Source organism: Artemia sp. Qi Xiang Cuo, chromosome 2, assembly GCF_049724085.1.
Source record: "Artemia sp. Qi Xiang Cuo chromosome 2, ASM4972408v1, whole genome shotgun sequence".
Classification (NCBI taxonomy): Eukaryota; Metazoa; Arthropoda; class Branchiopoda; order Anostraca; family Artemiidae; genus Artemia; species Artemia sp. Qi Xiang Cuo.
The window spans coordinates 26,957,228-26,977,190 of NC_142795.1; the positions used below are offsets into that span (position 1 = coordinate 26,957,228).

A 19,963-nucleotide genomic window follows, 5' to 3' on the forward strand; every position below is an offset into this window, starting at 1 on the left:
TTGGACAATTTTGAGTTTGGGGGGAAGGGGGATTTCAATAACCTCTTCCTGTGATATAACGTGTCCTCTGAAGTTCATTCTGATGTTTTTAGTACTCTATCTATTAGTGCTTTAGAAATATTTTAAAAGCTTCTAAAGTAGAATTTTGGAAAATTTTGAGTTTGGGGGGAAGGGGGATTTTAAAAACCTCTTCCCGTGACATAAAGTCTCCTCTGAAGTTGATTCTGATGTTTTTAGCACTCTATCTTTTAGTACTTTAGAAATACTTTAAAAGCTTCTAAAGTAGAATTTTAGAAAATTTTGAGTTTGGGTGGAAGAGGGATTTAAAAAACATCTTCCCATGACATAATTTGTCCTCTAAAAACGATTAGGTTATTTTTACTGGTCTCTCTTGTCAAATCCTTTCCCTAATTAATACAGTTTAAATGGTCTTATCAACACAGAGGTGTTTGGCATGTACCTGCTACCCTCAAGGGTAAGGGTTTCTGATAAGACAAGTGTGACATCACAACAAACCTGGTTTCATATACCATAAAGAAAGTCAGCATGGGTTGAAAATTAAATGGCTTAGGATTTAAATAGGATTTTGGAATATATTTTAATGAACAAGGTTAAAAGCAGAAGTTGTGTAAGGTAAGCAGTGATTTATATTTATGATAGTAATATAGGATGAAATAGGAGTTGAAAACAACTAGTAATGTGCAGTAATTTACCATTATATAGGGGGGGGATGAGTGGAGGTAGGTACTTCAAAGTACCTTCCCGGGACAAACCTTAGCATGTACATCCATCCCTGAAAGTTTCATTTTCCTAACCCAACCCCTTTCCAAGATAGCCAAAAGTAACTAAAGTAGAATTTTACCGGTTGTTTTTTCACAGTTAAAAAAAGTTTGGAAGAATGGGAAGATAAGTCTGCAAACCAAGATTAGAATATTAGAAGCTCAGTGATGACAGTAGTCAAACATGGCTCTGAAGCATGGGTGCTTTGAAAAGTGGATGAAGATTTTCAAGATGTATTCCAGAGAAATTGCTTAAGGATTGTTCTGGGTCCCCAGGTGACAACATTTCAAACAATAGGCTGTATGAAAAATGTGGTTTAATACTGCTCTCTAGGGCTATAATGAAAGAAAGGTTGAGATGGCTAGGGCACATTGTGCAGATGAAGGATGACAGATTGCCAAAGATTGTTCTTTTTGACCAACTGTCTAGGGCTAAACAGAAAACAGGTTGTCTTTGTCTGGGGTGGGAGGACATCATAAAGAAAGATTTAAAGAAAATGGGAACTTTGTGGCAGGGTGTAAAAAGGGAGGCTTTGAACAGATTGGGATGGAGGAGTGTGTATATCTGTGTTGGCCTCAGGTGGATTGGTGCTGTGATGAGTTGTTAGCAGTAGTAGGCTATTCAAAACAAGATTTAATGAAATGCAGAGGCATTGCATCAGGGAAGGGAGCAGTAGCCCCTCTCCAACAATTTAAAGAAAATTATTATATAGCCCATGCTCATTGACTGTCCAGATAGAGACCCGTCTTGCCCCCCCCCCCAATAAGTGCTGGAGCTAGGCTACACCCCTGATGAAATGGAAACAAGTAGGCTAATGATTAGGCTACGTCAGAAACGCACAGTTGTTACTCCACTTGTTTAAAAGTGAGTTATATAAAAATAATTATTATATATACTAATTTAATACAAGCCTACCTTTTCAGAGGCCAGTGGAAAAATTGGTCACCTAGCCTAATATCTGCCAAGCCAATTGTGTTTTATTTACTTCTGTTTCTTCTAAAGAGAAGCTAGTTTGACAAAGCGGTCAAAAGGATAATTTTCACTCCAAAAGAATAGGCCCGTTTTTTAGCACTAAGATCTTACATCTTTCTGCAAAAATTATCGTTTTTTAACTCATCTTTGTTCTAAGATCTTGCAGCTCACAAATGTTAGCAAAAAGTGTGAAGACTGCCACTGTTTTACCATATAGAACAATAATGAGAGAACTTTGGTGATCTACTCATCATTGTTCTCAGATCGCTGATCAGAGCAGAATGATGAAAGACGTTTGCACAAAAACGTCCAAAGATGTAAGATCTTTGTTCAAAGATTTCACTTTTAAGCGTTTTCTGACAAAAAATGTAAGATCTTAGCACATTGATGAGTGAAAAAACAGGCCTAATGAAGTCAAGAAAAGTTTGCGTGTACTAATGGTTCGTTTACACATTGCGGAAATCCATGCGGAAATCCGTCCGTTTCTGTTCGAATTATGGCTAAAATAACGCTGCGTTTTAAGGCGAAGATTTTAAATTACTGCAACAACATGACCTATGTTCTTACCCTCTTCTGAAAGCTGTTGAGCAATATAGAGCCAAATGACACCGTTTTTTTTTAGTTTTCTTATAGCCTGGGTGCGCAGGAACATAGAAGCTAGGTGTATCCTTGAACCAAAGTTATAAGATCGTGTAGTTTTTGATAATCCATACTCATGATTTTATTCGTTTGAAAATCTTGCCAATATTCCGTCCTGATTTGACCAAAACGTTGCGGAAAGCTAGAAATTTTTTTTAGCATGAAAACGAACGGAATTTCCGCATGGATTGTAAATCCACATGAATTTCCGCAATGCGTAAACAAACCATAACTATTATCGTCCTGATCTTTAACTGAACTATAAGGCCCGTTTTTTAGCACTAAGATCTTACATCTTTCTGCAAAGATTATCGTTTTTTAACTCATCTTTGTTCTAAGATCGTACAGCTTACTGATGTTAGCAAAAAGTGTGAAGACCGCCACTGTTTTGTCATATAGAACAATGATGAGAGAACTTTGATGATCTACTCATCATTGTTCTCAGACCACTGATCAGAGCAAATTGATGAAAGACGGTGCACAAAAACGACCAAAGATGTAAGATCTTTGTTCAAAGATTTCACTTTTAAGCGTTTTCTGACAGAAGATGTAAGATCTTAGCACATTGATGAGTGAAAACCCCCTAAAAAGCCCCTATAGTCAGGGCTAGAATCCAGCGCCGTGCTGGTTTTTTTTCGGCGGCAAAAAGCTGAATTTAAGGGGAAACTGGTGCGTACCATTGATTTTTCTCCACTGTTGTGGAGAAAAATCTGTTGAAAATACCTCGAGTGACATATCGTTCAAATCTAAATAAACAGACAAGTGTGTTAAAACCCTTTTGAACTCAGAGGGCACGTATTATACAATGACACGGAAATTTAAGGAAAATGTGACACAAGCAACAACATTAAAAAAATCTTAGGATCTAAAGCCTTTTTCAGAATTTTTAATCTACTAATTTTCAATAAGCAGTGGCGTTCGCTTCCCTCTGTGTTTGTGTTTCCGTGATGCCCGTCGTTGTACTCAATTATACTCAGTAGTCAAAGTATCATTTCTGTCAACCCAGTGTGTGTCAAGGTAGTTAAGCAGCTTTTTTTCTTTGTGTGCAGCAGAACACAGACGAAGCTCAGACTCAGTTTATTTGGGAAAAAAGGAAGACAAACCACAAACAACTACTTCCTATATAGGATGTAAATTAGACTTAGTTTGGACGCCTTAGCTAGGACAAGATTCCAGCAATGGAAGCCACAATGTATATAAATGTAAGTTTATTCAGCTTTCTACTTTCATGCAACGACCAGGTGCACCGCAACAAAGGGGAGGAGGCAGTAATCCTATATTTTTAGATTCGTTGAAAGTTGGATCAAAAGTCAAAAATTAGACCGAGAAAAATAGAGTAGCTATATAGGAATCTCAGACAGTCCAAGATTTCGATACCAATTCCAAAATCCGGTAGTGGAGGTCCAAAATTCAGTAGTACAATTTATAAGTTCTGCGAAGGAAGTATCGTAGCAAGTTGTTTAAAAGGAGTAACAAGCGCGTCGGAAAGAATCTTTGGTGGAAAAGCTTTGGGCACATTCTTTCCGACGCGCTCAGGTTTCATACGAGACCTAGTATCTATTTAAAATTATAAATCTATGGATAAAACTAAATGAGGCAACCTTAGGAACGACAGAAAGTATTTCACATATAGATACTAAATCGCTAAGTAGTCTAAAACTAAGAATACATTTAACAAGTCAAGAGCAAATTTCACCGAAACCACAGCAACAAAAAAATTGCGGATTAAAACAAACTGATTTTTTTGCACTTTAATTTAGAACATTTACCAGAAAATATTAAAACCCATAGAATAACCAAAGCCACCGAAAGATCAAAAGAGCTGTAGATTCGTATATGGATTAATGAGCTATTTCAGGCGTTACATCAAAACCATGCTGCGATAGCGCAACCTCTGATGAATCTTTTTTTCTAAATTGAGTCGATTTGAATGCCCAACGAATATAATAGAAGCCCTTTAGACACTCAAAAACGAATTATTGAAAGCTCTAGTACTAAAATTACCAGACGTTTCCGAAGAATTCTGCTTACAAACTGACGCTTTAGGGGAGAATTTTTACGAAAAGGAACCTGGACTTTCAGGCATTATGTGAAAAACAATCAGGGTAGATTATTTTTTTCATCTGAAACTAAGGAGCAACATTAAAACTTCAAATGAACAAAATTATTCTGTATATTAGGGTGGCTTCCTCCTTCCCAACGCCTTACTTTTTGCGCTTAAGTTTTACTTTTCGTCCCAATTCTTTAACAAGGACGCCTGAAACCAAATGGCGGTTTAATTTGTATAAGAAGCTTTTTTAAAGTACTAAAAAATGATGAACAAGGGACCAGGGAGGGACGCAACCACCCAATTTTTGGTATTTGGTAAAATTATCGTCGAAGGCAAAAGTTTCGGCAAAAATTTTGCAAAATTGGCTAAAATTTAGCAAAATTCTTGATTTCTGCAGAAAATTCGGCATAAACCAGGTACCGATTTGGTAAAATTTACAAAGATCACCCCCCCTCCCAATAAAATGAGCCACAAGACGCCCCTGCAAGGGAATGGGGAGAGGGCACCCCCTCAAATAAAGAATAATTTTTTGTTTCAATTATAATGTTGCCCCTTAATCTCAGTGGAAATTTTCTTTTTCTTTTATTTATTCATTTTAAAGATTGATCTCGCCTAAGTAGCTGCAATTTGTTATTCCCTCGGTCAATCCAACCCTGTGCTTTAGTTTTCAGTGTATATCATTGCATTTTTTTAAAATTGTAATCTTGGATTAAGGATTATCACTTTCTTTCAAGTGATCCAGTAAGTCACGAAGCAGTAAAACATTTGGAGTTTAGAGTATTGCAAAGTATCCTTTTTCTTCAGGTATTTCTTCCTTCATAAAACGACCTCACAATATCATGGATTGACAAAATATCTGAACTGCTTGAATCTATGGTAGTATTGAAAGGGTCTGTTTCGAATTTTGCATACTAAGGACTGGAAAGAAATGCCTGCATACATTTACATAAGGGCTACCCCCAAAAAATTATTAGACTACTGTTATCACGGAAACCCAAAAATCTTGAGTGGGCTATTGCCTTAGTAGAAACCAAGGTAAAACTCGATGAAGCTATGAAAAGGTTTGATCAGATGTCAATAAATAGCACAAAAATAAAGATAATGTTAACCATAGAAGAGGGCAAAAGCGTGGGAGATTTGGGGAGACAGATCGTGAAACAAAAAAGTGCAAAGGGAGCCAAGGGTCATCTTTGTTTAATTAGTCGACTGTTTCCACGATCTTGAATGCTTAGTGGCCAGGAACTACAAAAACTATGGGCACTCACCATCCCCTCGTACAGATAGTAGTAGAATCAACAATGATAGGTCAAATATATATAGAAGTAATTATAGCCCCGTGGAGGCTTGGAAATTACCGGAAATTATAGGTAAAGATTCTGTTGCTATTACTTTGGCAAACCGGATCACTACGCGACAAATTTTAGGCATAGAATGCAAAAGGAAGGGCCAGCAAACAATACAAAACAATTTCGACCACAAGGTGGCAGGAATCTGGGGAGACAGGAAACAAATGAAACTCTGCAAATACCAAACAGTATTCCTAAATTAATACCCAGAAATCAGACGATAAATCATACAGTAGGTCAAACCAGTAACACAGAAGAAACCTGGGAAAACCCCCAAAATAATTTGTCCAGATAACAGTGGGTATTTAAACGAAGCAACCAGCCTGAAAGGGTCACCAGACCCTGGTTTTATGCTGTTTTAAAATTGAGTGTTTTCAAAACAGTTGCTTCAAAATCCCTAATTAGGCAGGAAATTTATAGGAAGTTTCCACATAGAAAACAGAATAATGTTAGTAGATGTGAAATACACTGACCTCTGTAGCTGGTCACAAACTGACAATTTTGGGAGAATGTCCCTTAAAATTTGGCACTGGGAATACTAAAATAACGGTAGCAGCGATAATATGTAAACAGCTACCATGTGCTTGCACTCTAGGAGTGGACGCGATAAGAAAATATGGAAACGTGTGGGATGCAATAACCAATAATGTTACCATAACAAGACCAAACACAAAGGACAGACGAGTTTCCGTAACAGCGGATAATAGTAGTAACAACACAGAACATAATTTAAAATTAGACGGGAAAATAACCATTGAGTGAGGAACCGCGGCAAGCCCTGGCGTCGTAAGATATAAAAGACGATAAACTCAAAGCAATCGATGCCGTAATAGGAGGCTACAACCTAAAAGATTATCCATCAATTTTCGTATTATTAAATAGATACCAGACCACATGGGATTTTGTGAATTACTTGCCCTTTTTCTTCTTTGCCTCCAGTACACACGTTAATTCTGAAGTTCGATTTCATTGAGAATGGTTGTTTTATGTTGCATTACTAGTTGCGAGAAAAGACTTGGTGACAAGCCTAATTTGCGCTTCCACAGGTATGTTACTTTTTATAAGATGTTTCTTTCGGATGTTATTTTAGATTCGGAGATGTCAAAGGGAATAGTCTGGGGGGGGGGAAATTTTTACCGGGTTGGAATTTTCTAGAATATATTCCCGTAGGAGGGATTTCAACGGGATGAAATCTCCAGGGGGAATTTTCTGCGGGATCAACTTTATACTAGGGGATGGGGTATTTGCAGGACAATTTTTTTATAGTCTCTTTGCTTTCGCTTTTACCTAGTTGTAAGCATACAGACCAACACATTTTGTCTACATATTCTCGAATGCTGGATGAGTCGTAAAACGTAACATCCTCAGTTCTTAGCCTTTCGGAAAAGCCTATGTCTATGATCCTGGTTTTCAAGAAACGAATTGGATTGTGAATGTCCTTTGCCTCTTTTTCTCTAATTGACTCAAAATATTGTAGCGCACTTCCCCTTAACCTGGCTGCTACGCACTGTTGTTTAAAATTATCGTCAAATTGTTTCCGTTAAACTGTTGAAAAGCCTTAATTTTCTTTAAATGAATTCTTCTACATCGGAAATTCCTGGGTATTCTGTAATAACTTTTGCAATTTCGAATACTGTTGTTGGGGAACTGATTTTGCTTTCTGATAAAGTCATTTTGTTTTTAATTTACAATTTTATTAGTCTTCTCGACAGAGTTTTTCCATCTGCCACCAGATGTAGTAAAGTGGTGTTACTCAGGTTCCTACAGGGGCTATGGGGTACGTTCACAAAGTTGACTAATGCTATGGTATTGTTCCACTTAGGGGTTTGGCCTAACTAATTATACTAGGCGTGCCTACTGGACATAGGTGAAAAGTATAAATAGTGTTGTAGAGAGGTCTCTATCAATATGATTACTTTTAATAATCACAGTAAACAAAGGTACAAGGCTCAGCTACATAGACGTGGTACTGGAACTATTTGTCCCACATAATTAAAAGAACACAAAGATGTAATTATAAACAATAAGAAATTAAGATAACTTACACTGATCTAAATCAATCCTAAGAAAAAAATGACCATAGGTCATCCGAGTATTATTAGATAAAAAGTTTCCTAGATATAATAAAATGTATCTAATTACTTTCTAAAACCACACTGGCTATACATGACGTATGAAGCTAAGAGAGGAAAGGAAATAATAAATGATAAATAAAACCAAAAAAAGGTGAAAAAACGAGGACTTTGTCATCAGCCAGTGGTAAAATATGAAGACGAAAAACCAGCAAATATTTCGACAAGGACCTCCGCCAAGTCGTCCTCAGTGCTAAAAAAACAAGAAAGAGGGGTAATAATATCTTTAGTCGACAGAGTTTTAAAAATCTGTTCACTTAATCATGTAAATTATGAATTAAATTATATCAAAGATGCTTTATTCTGCAATGGCTACCCAAAAAACCTTATTGAAAATATCATACATAGACGATTAAAAAAGATAAAACAAGAAAATAGGGAGCCCGTCCTCCTTGATTCAGTCGTTCCGGCAATTGAGAAAAATACTTTCACCACTCTACCATATATCTCAAAACTTAGTGATAAACTTTGAAAATTTTTAGATAAACACAATCTCTCTGTTTCTTTCGAAAGTGAAACAGACCATGTACTGGGTAGTGGTGTCTACGGAGTCCTGTGTTCATGTGAGAAATTTTACATTGGTAGCACCCATCAACAACTTGGTGAACGCTTGCAGGAACAAAAAACTTCAATTGATAAGTCCCTGAGGTTGAAAAATAAAAATAATAACTTTTGTTCCGCATTGGCCCAGCATATTTTCGAAAATCCTACACATCTTGTTCTTTTTGAGGAGGCAACTTTAATATCTACTGCAGATGACTTGTCAAAATCTTTCAAAGAGGTAGTTAGGATAAAAAAAATATATATAAACACGATTTTGACTATAAATAGAGACACTAGACACATTTCATTAAGCCCAATTTGTAAAAGTTTAATACTAAAAGACTCTTTTGATATGGGCACCCAATCAAATTTCATAGAATCTATTAACATATCTAATGAAAACCGAAATGGCAGAAGAGCAAAAAGTATTGCTAGGCAAAAGATTCTTGCACAATCTCTTCGGTAAAATCCTTTTTTTTTTAGCACTGAGGACGACTTGTCGGAGGTCCTTGTCAAAATATTTGCTGGTTTTTCGTCTTCATATTTTGCCACTGGCTGACAAAATCCTCGTTTTATCACCTTTTTTTGGTTTTATTTATCATTTATTATTTCCCTTCCTCTCTTAGATTCATACGTTATAAAATGTATCTTTTGAAAATTAATTAAAAAACTTTTGCCACAAAATAAATTTTTCAAAGAAAAGTAAAGAACTCCATTAAACAAAAATGAGCAAATCTAAAATCAAATAATCTACCAAGCATAAAACTACCACAAATCAGCATTGATAAATAAAAGAAACCCAAAACGAACAGAAATTACAATAATTAACCGAGTCAAACTCAAAACGAGCAGAAATTAACATAAGTTGGGCGTAAAACCCCTATGCCTTCCGAAGGCCAGAACAAAATTTGCACTTTACTGAAAAAATTTTAATGTTTTTAATTTTATAGCTTTAATAAATCAAATAATATTAACATTTTGATTACTAAATATCAGTATATGTATATTAAACTGACAATGCACTTTTATTTGTATTTTTTCAGTCAAGTGCAAATTTTGTTCTGCCCTTGGAAAGGCATAGGGGTTTTGCGCCCAACTTATGTTAATTTCCGCTCATTTTGAGTTTGAATCAGTTAATTATTGTAATTTCTGTTCGTTTTGGGTTTCATTTATTTATCAATGCAGATTTGTGGTAGTTTCACGCTTGGTAGATTATTCGATTTTAGTTTTGCTCATTTTTTGTTTAATAGAGTTCTTTACTTTTTCTTTGAAAAAATTATTTTGTGGAAAAAGTTTTTTTTAATTAATTTCTGGTCGTTTTATATTGACATAATCTTTTCAGAGGAAAAGAAAATAATACTTTAAATCGTTTCGTTTTAATACTTAATAGTTTGACCTGCTATTTGTATGTCGGAGAACTTTTTTTTAGCAATTTTTAATAGCATACACCCTTTTAAAAATCTGGACACAAATAGTACTGTTTAATTTAGTTTCATGACTTCTGTAGTTCACCTGTAATGGAAAACTTGATACCATTCGCAAAAAATTTGTTTACTTTCTTTGATAGCTTGGATAAACTTACGCTATTTGGATTTGGTTAAATTTTAAGAGCAGAAGTAGCCCCGAACGTTTGAACATAATACCCTCAGTCCTTCTTGGGATACTGCTGAGACGCCTTATTGGGAATTAGCATTATCACAGTGCATTTAATTTAATCTTAAGTCAAGATTTAGTTTTTAAACATATAAAAATTGGATTTGAGGAAGACTAAAATTTATTCTATAAATCATATACAACAACTTTCTATATAAACCTTATATGCCCCAGGGCATAACTTACAACCCTTGCACTGAGAGCTCTGAGGGGTTTATCATCCTAAAAGACCTAATTTCCAGAACTTTCAACTGCGTTGAACAAAATGGATATCTCAAAATTTTGATTGGATGTGTTTGGGATAATGGTGGGCGTGAGAGAGGCGTTAGTCACTCTCGAATCGCTTTCAACTATTAAAAAAGGCACTAGCCCTTTCAATTTCCAATTGAATGAGCCCTTTTGAAGTTTCTACAACAACGCTTTTAATAAAAACTTTATATGCCCCAAGGGCATAAATTACAACCCCTGCCCTAAGGGCTGTGGGGGGAGGGGCTGTTATCCTTAAAGACCTAATTTCCAAAACTTTTAACTACCTTGAATAAAATGGCTATCTAAAAACTTTGATTGAAAAACCTTATATGCCCTAGGGCATAACTTATAATTCTTGCCCTGAGGGTTGTGGGTGAGTGTCCTCTTTAAATATATGTTTTCTATCTGGAAATCAACTACCCTGAAGAAAAAGGCTATTTCAAAATTTTCATTGTATGTGTTTGGGGGAATGATGGGAGTGGGGGGGGGGGCTATGTGCCCTCCAATCACTTTCGACTATTAAAAAGGGCACTAGCCCTTTGAATTTCCAATCGAATGAGTTTTTATTGAAGTTTCTACGACAACGCCTTCTTTAAAAACCTTATATACCCCCAGGGCATAGCTTAAAACCCTTGCCCTGAGGGATGTGGGGGAGTTTCCTCCTCAAAAATATATTCTCTTTCTGGAAATCAACTACGCTGAACAAAACGGCTATCTCAAAATTTTGATTGGATGTGTTGGGGAATGATGGGCGTAGGTGGGGAGGGCCTAGTTGCCCTACAATCACTTTCGACTATTAAAAAGGGTACTATCCCTTTGAATTTCCAATCGAATGAGCCTGTTTTGAAGTTTCTACGACAAGGTCTTCTGTAAAAACCTTATATGCCCCAGGGCATAACTTAAACCCTTGCCCCGCGGGTCTGGAAATAAACTACGCTGAACAAAATGGCTATCTCAAAATTTTGATTGGATGTGTTTGGGGGAATGAAGGACGTGGGGGAGGGGGCTAGTTGCCCTCCAATCACTTTCGACTAATAAAAAGGGTACTAGCGCTTTGACTTTCCAATCGAATGAGGCTGTTTTAAAGTTTCTACAACAACGCCTTCTATAAAAACCTCATATGCCCCCAGGGTATAACACAAAACTCTTGCCCTGAGGGTTGTGGGGGAGTGTCCTCCTCAAAAACATATTTTCTATCTGGAAATCAACTATGCTAAACGAAATGGCTATATAAAAATTTTGATTGGAAGTATTTGGGGGAATGATGGGCGTGGGGGGGGGGGGGCTAGTGGCCTTCCAATCACTTTCGACTATTTTTGAAGTTTCTACGACAACGCCTTCTATAAAAACCTTATATGCCCCCAGGGCATAACTTAAAACCCTTGCCCCGAGGGTTATGGGGGAGTGTCCTCACAAAATGATATTTTCTATCAGGAAATCAACTTCGCTGAACAAAATGGCTATCTCAAAATTTTGATTGCATGTATTTGGGGGAATGAGGGGCGTGGGGGGGGGTTCTTTGCCATCCAACCACTTTCGACTATAAAAATGGCACTAGCCCTTTGAATTTCCAATCGAATGAACCTTTTTTGAAGTTTCTACGGCATCACCTACTATAAAAACCTTATATGCTCCCAGGGCATAACTTAAAACCCTTGCCCTATGGGTTGTGGGGGAGTGTCCTCCTCAAAAAGATATTTTCTATGTGTAAATCAACTACGCTGAACAAAATGGCTATCTCAAAATTTTGATTTGATATGATTGAGGGAATGATGGGCGTGGGGGGGTGGTGGTTGCCCTCCAATCACTTTTGACTATTAAAAAGGGCACTAGTCACTCCAATTTCCAATCGAATGAGCCCTTTTCGAATTTTCTACGACAACTCCTTCGATACGAAGTGCCCGGGTATGGAGAAAAAACAAAAAAAAACAAAAAAAAACAACACATTGTGCCCACATCGTTCTTTACTTAGGCAGCACTACCGCGCTGCCTATGATTAGCGTCATCTGCGCTTTTCAGGGCCATAAACGTGCATAAGCCAAGATGTGTTTATTTCTTAATTTTCGTGAATGCCCGCACATATATCCTGGTTTCACAAGGATCTTTGGTGAATTTATGATTGATTTTCAAATTCTTGTCTTTGTAAAAAGTAGCATTTTCAAAACTTAATAATTTTATTTTGCGTCATAAATATTTTATATCGAAATAAATCAATCTCTTACTTAATTGATCATTTTACCACATCTTGTTTTTATCATCTTTATAAGAGGAATCAAGAGAGAGTGTTGATAATACTGATAAGAAATGATACTAATGTTAGTAGCAATCAAATATAATCAAAATTAGTAATATCAATGAAATATAAGTTCTTTACTACTAATTATTTATAGTTTCCTTTTCAATAAGGATAAACCATGGACCCATGGTAGGGGGATAGAAGGCTCAACATGAGTTGATTTCACATATCCACTACCCCGTCATACCCAGTAACTTGGCTATTCTATCTTTATGGTATTTACTTTTCAATTCCTTTTTTGGTCTTGCTTAAATTAAATTATACACTTTTGAGTTTTGGCCAAATGGATTCTTTTTTAGGAGAAATTCTTCGGGAAGACGTGCAGGCCTTCCCCCTACATCCATCATCGGTCGATCCTTTCGAAATATTTATCGAACAGTTTTCTTTATTTATTTAAATGATGGAAAAGGTCAAATGTTGCTTAAGCGTCAAGAAAAAAATTGTTTTGTTATGATTACATTTATAATAGTATGATGAAAAATAACCAAGAAACTTTCAAAAGCAACAAAAAACTGAAAGGCTTAAGAGTTAAGAGTTAAAAAGTGAATTAATAAAAGTGTTTTAAAATAGCAATCTGTTAAGTTTTAACAGTTTTGTGCAGCACTAATTGCCTCAAATATGTTATTCCTATAAATCGATTCCTCTTAAATGTGAAGATTTTGTCCTATGGAAAATAAATTGGCCTAATAAAGACTTTTTATTAAGCTACCTTTTTATTAGTATTTGGTAAGTGCAGATGAAGAACAGGAGGGGGGTAGCAACATCGCACTTATTTGTGTTAATTTCAGCTCATTTAAAGTTTGTTTCTATTGGTTAATGTAATTTGTTTTTTTTTCTTGTTTTTTTTTTGGGGGGGGGGGTGACGTATATTCGTATTAATAGTAAACTGCGTTTTCTGGTGTCACAAGGACTAACTTCAGCCCCCATAAAATAGTTTCTGATATTTTGGCTTTCCTCAGCCTGGTTTAGCAGCTCAGGCATTTGGCCGTTTTATGAAGTCATTTTTTCTGTTTCCCTCTTTCCTTATCTCCTATTACTAAATTTCAGAGTTTTGTAGCCGACTGCAATGGCTCCCACTGCATTGACTACTTCATGCCCATGGTGCCAAATTTATTTAGCAGAAATTTCACGTTTAAGCATAAATAGTCCAGCTGTTTTCATGAGACCGATCCATATCCATACTGATAGAAAGGTAATCTATATATACACAGTCAAGTACTTGTCTCTCACTGTAGCCTATATATTGAAAAACAGCAAAACCATTTAAGCTAGAATCGTGAACCTTTGAAAAATAGTATTAAAATGGTTAGCATTGTTGTAAACTATAGAAATCACAAAGAGTGATAGTTGGCTTAAAAATTTTTTTTATCTGAATGGTCTGTCATATTGAAAGTATTTAGTTTTGTATTTTTATCTTTATGCTACCAAATGCACTTGAACACGACTGCTGTGTGTCTTCTGTTACTTGTTATTTCATCTGTATAATCACGGAGGAGGATTGAGAAGCCAACTCTCTTCTTCTTTGTCCAGTCTAGTAGCAATCTCTCTGTCCCCAGGTAAATTATGAGAATAGGCGTAAAAATGTTAACAATCTTCTTATGTCCGCCTACAAATTCCGCCATTTTTAAAGCATTTATGCTAACTTTATGCACCCACGCAGGAAGCGTGCCTTCAACCCCTCCTCCGAAACCCCAGAGTTTTATTGTTCATAAGGTTCTTCCTACTTTCCATGCTAATTGACTAAAATTATGTTGTCTTTTTTCGTTTCCTTTCTAAAACTTCAGGCACCCTTAGAGTATATTCTTGCTTACGTGTTATTCTCCTTAAGATTTGGCTACATGTTACTAAAAAAATTATCTGTTTCTTATCTTGCTCTGTAACTCTGTGGTCAAACAGTTCGTGGTAACGAACTGTAACACAATGGATTGATGCTTTTCTTACAATATGAGGCCAAGGGATCAGTACGCTGGCGTATGGTGGGGCGACAGTAGAAAGACCTACCTAAATTCCCTATAAAATAGACCAAGCGACTGGCGCCCTGTGCACCAGCAGCGGCTCTGAAGGATCTTTATCCTTTGTCCGTACGTTACCCTTATATGTATCTACTTTTTTTTGTTCTCTTTTATATAGGTCTACAGACTAGTTTATTTATAATCATGGAAATAAACAAATATTTTCTTGCCGTGGCCTTAGGATTTGCATTGATTGGTTAATTACAGAATGATATTACAGTCTTTGTTTTAATTACATAATAACTTTAGCGATCCTGAACGGAGAACAAAAATTTAACAAGTATTTCTTGTCGATAGATAAACGTGTATAAATATTAAGTTCACTTATTACGTCATATATGGTTATACGAGAAAAGTCAATCCCTTTGTATCTTTTCAACATATTGTCAACAGTAACCTTTTCAATGTGATTATAATGACTTTTTAGCGAATTTATTGTGATGCCTTATAAGTAACTTATTTTTCATAAGTTTCCGATGGTGCAATCGTAAGCAGAATAGAGGTTAGAATAGCTGACATTCATCAAAATTGGCAATAAAATGCAGTTTTTAGCTAAAAAAGTTTTTAATTTAATTAAATTTTGTTTTTAATTAAAAAGGCACTGAAACTTTTAATTTCCGTTCGAATGAGCTTTGTCGCTACATTCTAGGACCACTGGGTCGATACGATCACCCCTGGGAAAAAGAAAAAAAATAAACACGCATCCCTGATCTTTCTTCTGGCAAAAATTACAAAATTGCACATTTTTGCAGACAAGAGCTAGAAACATATACAGTAAGGGTTTCTTATACGCTGAATCTGATGGTGTGATTTTCATTCAGATTTTATGACTTTTATTGGGTGTTTTCCCCTTTTTTGAAAATAAGGCAAATTTTCTCAGGCCCTTAAGTTTTGATGGGTAAGACTAAACTTGACGAAATTTAAATATTTAAAATAAAAATAAAAGTCCCATTCTTTTGATGTATCTATTGGTATCAAAATTACGTTTTTTAGAGGTTCAGTAACTGTTGAGCCGGGTCACTCTTACTACACAGTTTGTTACCCTAAACTGTTTGAAATGGCGATAAGAATCGTCCAGATCAGAGGCCCGTATTACAGGTATATACGTGATTTTCTTTCTTTAAAATATATTAAAATGGTTAATGTAAAGTTCACAGGAATAACAATTTTCAACTGATAGAATTCAATAGAGAATTGGGGAATAAAAATTAAAATGCAATTAGACTGAATAAAACCTGTTACAGCGCCGTAAATTGATGATCATCTAGGCAATATGGGACCAAGAGACCGATATCCGTCGCAGTGAGGTTAGGTGACAAGCTTGCTACTTGTCCCTGTAAGAAGATCCAGAAACTGGAACTTCGATTCGACGCCTAATGCGCCAGCAATGGCTCTGGAGGATCTTTATGCTTCGTCATCTTCAAGACTGAAGAAACAAAATTCATGTTATAATAGTCAGTAGAATGAGCTACGTAAAAAGGTCCTTTGAAGCCAAAAGTAACAATAATTGCGCATCCTAAGGAAAGAAAACTTAATACGGTGGGGGTGCTCCACCCACCCTTGTGGCTTCATATTTACTGCCTCTCATTGTTTTGTGATATTCAAACCATTTTGTGTTCAATATTCTTTTTATCTATCAAGCCGTTCAGTTTTCTTTTGCTTTTGAAAGCTTCTTGTTTTTTTCATCACATCATTAGTTTTATCTTTCTTTTTAGATTTGTCTAAAGTTTTTGCTTCTTTTCTATCTGTAGTTATTAGCACAAAGTTCTGTCCTGCTGTATCTGCAATTTTTTTGATTTTAATTTTGATAGCCCCTTTAACAAAAGGAGTTCCACAGGGGACAGTTCATGGCCAGCATCTTATTCTTCACAAATATCGCTTAGTACTCGTATCAATATTGGCTCTCGATTCGTGATTGCACTCAAGCTGTTGTTTGTCATCTCTTACAGGTAATTAAGTAAAAAAAACAAGTTTTTTAAACTGAAAGTAAGGAGCGACATTAAAACTTAAAACGAACAGAACTTATTCCGTATATGAAAGGGACTGTCCTCTCCTCAACGCCTCGCTCTTTACGCTAAAGTTTTTTATTGTTCTAAAAAAAAAAGTTGTGAGACAGAGTCAAACTTTAGCGTAAAGAGCGAGGCGTTGAGGAGAGGACAGTCCCTTTCATATACGGAATAATTTCTGTTCGTTTTAAGTTTTAATGTCGCTCCTTACTTTCAGTTTAAAAAACTTGTTTTTTTTACTTAATTTTTGAACGTTTTTGAATAAATGCAGGTTTCGATCTTGGCTCACCGTACATGAATAATTAAAAAAAAAATTTCATATTAATTTACTTTTATTTAGTTAAATGGCTTTCTCGAAACTTGTTTAATTTTATTTACGAACGTTTTTATTAGTAATAAATATACGTATATGAAAGGGGTTGTTCCCTCCTCAATGCCTCGCTCTTTACGCTAGAGTTTTTATTGTTTTAAAAATCAAAGTTGGGATACCGAGTCAAACTGTAGCGTAAAGAGCGAGGCGTGGAGGAGAGGACAGCCCATTTCATATACGACCTAATTTCTGTTCGTTTTAAGTTTTAATGTCGCTCCTTACTTTCAGTTTAAAAAACTTGTTTTTTTTATTAAATTTTTTAACGTTTTTGAATAAATGCAGGTTTTGATCTTGGCTCACCGTACATGAATAATTAAAACAAAATTTTCATATTAATTTACTTTTATTTAGTTAAATGGCTTTCTCGAAACTTGTTTAATTTTATTTACGAACGCTTTTATTAGTAATAAATATACGTAACTTACGAATTAACTTACGTAACGAACTTCTATATTCATATATTTTTAATTTGTTTATTAGGGGTTCGCCCCCTAGTCAATACCTTGCTCTTTAAGCGAAAGTTCGAATTTTGTTCCAATTCTTTAAAAATGACCGCTTAATCACAAAGGCCGTTTATTAGAATAAATAGCTCTTATGAAAGTACTAAAAAATCTTTGGCTTAAAGAGCGAGGTATTGACTACGGGGTGAACCCAATAATATATGTAATATTTTCTGTTCGTTTGAAGTTTCGATTTTGCTGCTATTGCAGTTGAAATACTTGTTTTTTTATATTAAATTTCTGATCTTTTTTAAATAATGCTGGGAAGTCCGGCGTCCCCTTCATAGCAATGTTCCTTCCCCCATGAAAACTTCCTTCATGGAAAGATCCTCCAACATAACCCCCGACCCACCCCACTCCCCCACTACCAGGAAAAATCTCCCCTGAAAACATCTGTATACTTCCAAATAACCAATACTATATGTTAACATTGGGTAAAATTCATAAGTTTCAGCCCTCCCCCCGGGAATTTAGGGGGATTAAGTAATCCTAAAAGACATACTTATTATATTTTAGAACATGCTGAACAAAATGGCTATCTCAAAATTTTGATCAGATGACTTTGGGGAAACTATTAGCGTGGGAGGGGGCCTAGTTGCCCTCCATTTTTTTTGGTCACTTAAAAAGGGCACTAGAACTTTTAATTTCCGTTCCAATGAGTCCTCCCACGATATTTTAGGACCACTGGGTCGATCCGATCATCCCTGGGGAAAAAAAAAAAATAATAAACACGCATCCGTGATCTTTCTTAAGGCAAAAAATGCAAAATTCCCCATATTTGTTGATGGAAGCTTGAAAACTCTACAGTAGGGTGCTCTGATATGCTGAATATGATGGTGTGATTTTCATTAAGGTTCTATAACTTTTAGGGGGTCTTCCCTCCTTTTTTCGAAAATCAGCCAAATTTTCTCAGGCGCCTAACTTTTGATGGGTAGGATCAAACTTTATGAAACTTATATATTTGAAATCAACATTAAAATCTGATTCTTTTGATGTATCTATTGGTATCAAAATTCCGTTTTCTAGAGTTTTGGTTACCATTGAGCCGGGTCGCTCCTTTCTTACAGTTCGTTACCACGAACTGTTTGATATGTGTTTGTGTTTTTACAGCTTTTAACTCACAGGTTCAAGGAGCCCATACAATCGAAAAAACTATGCGAAGGAAGCAATTAAAAAATAAACAGCTTTTGCCTTCAATTTCATATAAAGCATCCTTTTTCTTTCCAATTTCTTTTGCATTTGGTGATTTCAATTATTTATATTCGTGTTTATTGTGCAACACCAAGCTTAGTATTAGTCGGTGTATTTTTTTTTGAATATTGGATAAAAGGATAAATATCTTCCCAAACCATTTCCGGAAAAGGGCGTGTAGAATCGACGTTTCAGTTGCTGGGTCTTTTTAATGGGACAAGTAGCAAGCTTGTCGCCAAACCTTGCTGCGGCAGGCATCGAATCCTGGGCTCCGTATGTTCGGTAACTATTGAGTCGGGTTGCTCTCACTATACAGTTCGTTACCGCGAACTGTTTGAAACTGCGATAAGAATCGTCAAGACCAAGGGCCCCTATTACAGGTATATACATGATTTTTTTCTTTAAAATACATTAAAATGGTTAATGTAAAATTCACAGTAACAACAAATTTTTGATTGATAGAATTCAATAGAAAATTGGGGATTGAAAATTAAAGTGGAACTAGACTAAAGAAACCCTATTGCAATGCAGTAGATTGATGATCATCTAGGCAATATGGGGCCAAGAGACCAATCTCCGTCACAATGAGGTTGGGTGACAAGCTTGCTATTTGTCCCTGTAAGAAAATCTATAAACTGAAACTTCGATTCGACGCCCAATGCGCCAGCAATGGCTATGGAGGATCTTTATGCTTTGTCATCTGAAGACACAAAATCCATGTTATAATAGTAAGTAGATTGACCTTTCAAGCCAAGAAGAAAAGATTCTTTCCAGCCAAAAGTTACAATTATTGCGCATCCTAAGGAAATAAAACTTAATACGGTGGGGGTGTTCTACATACCCTTGTGGCTTCATATTTACACTCTCTCGTTGTTTTGTGGTATTCAAACCATTTTGTGTTCCATCTACTTTTTATCTATCAAGCCTTTCAGTTTTTCTTTTGCTTTTGAAAGTTTATTGTTTTTTCATCAGATCATTAGTTTTATCTTTGTTTTTAGATTTGTCTAAAGTTTTTGCTTTTTTTCACTTTTCTCTTTTTTGGCGGTTTTTCATTGGCTTTATGTTATAAAAATGTTATTTTGAAATAGATGTATTTCTTCATATAGTTTTATTCAAAAATTGTGCATCGAAATTACATTGTAATACTGGTTTAGTTGTGAAGAAAAAGTAAAAAAACTTTCCAGATTGACGGTAAATTACTTCAGTAAATCCATTTTTGTTGCT

The 19,963-nt window shown here is 35.7% G+C and overlaps 1 protein-coding gene across 2 annotated transcripts in view; it reads right to left on the bottom strand.

Moving 5' to 3' along the window:
- LOC148955070 (palmitoyltransferase ZDHHC15B-like) overlaps nt 1-1,821 on the bottom strand; it is a 62,368-nt gene extending 60,547 nt beyond the window's left edge. For both annotated transcript variants that reach the window (XM_089100045.1, XM_089100037.1), the window contains exon 1: nt 1,696-1,821. The gene's annotated coding sequence lies outside the window, so the exon portion shown is untranslated. The remainder of the gene's footprint in view (nt 1-1,695) is intronic.
- Nucleotides 1,822-19,963: the final 18,142 nt, after the last annotated feature.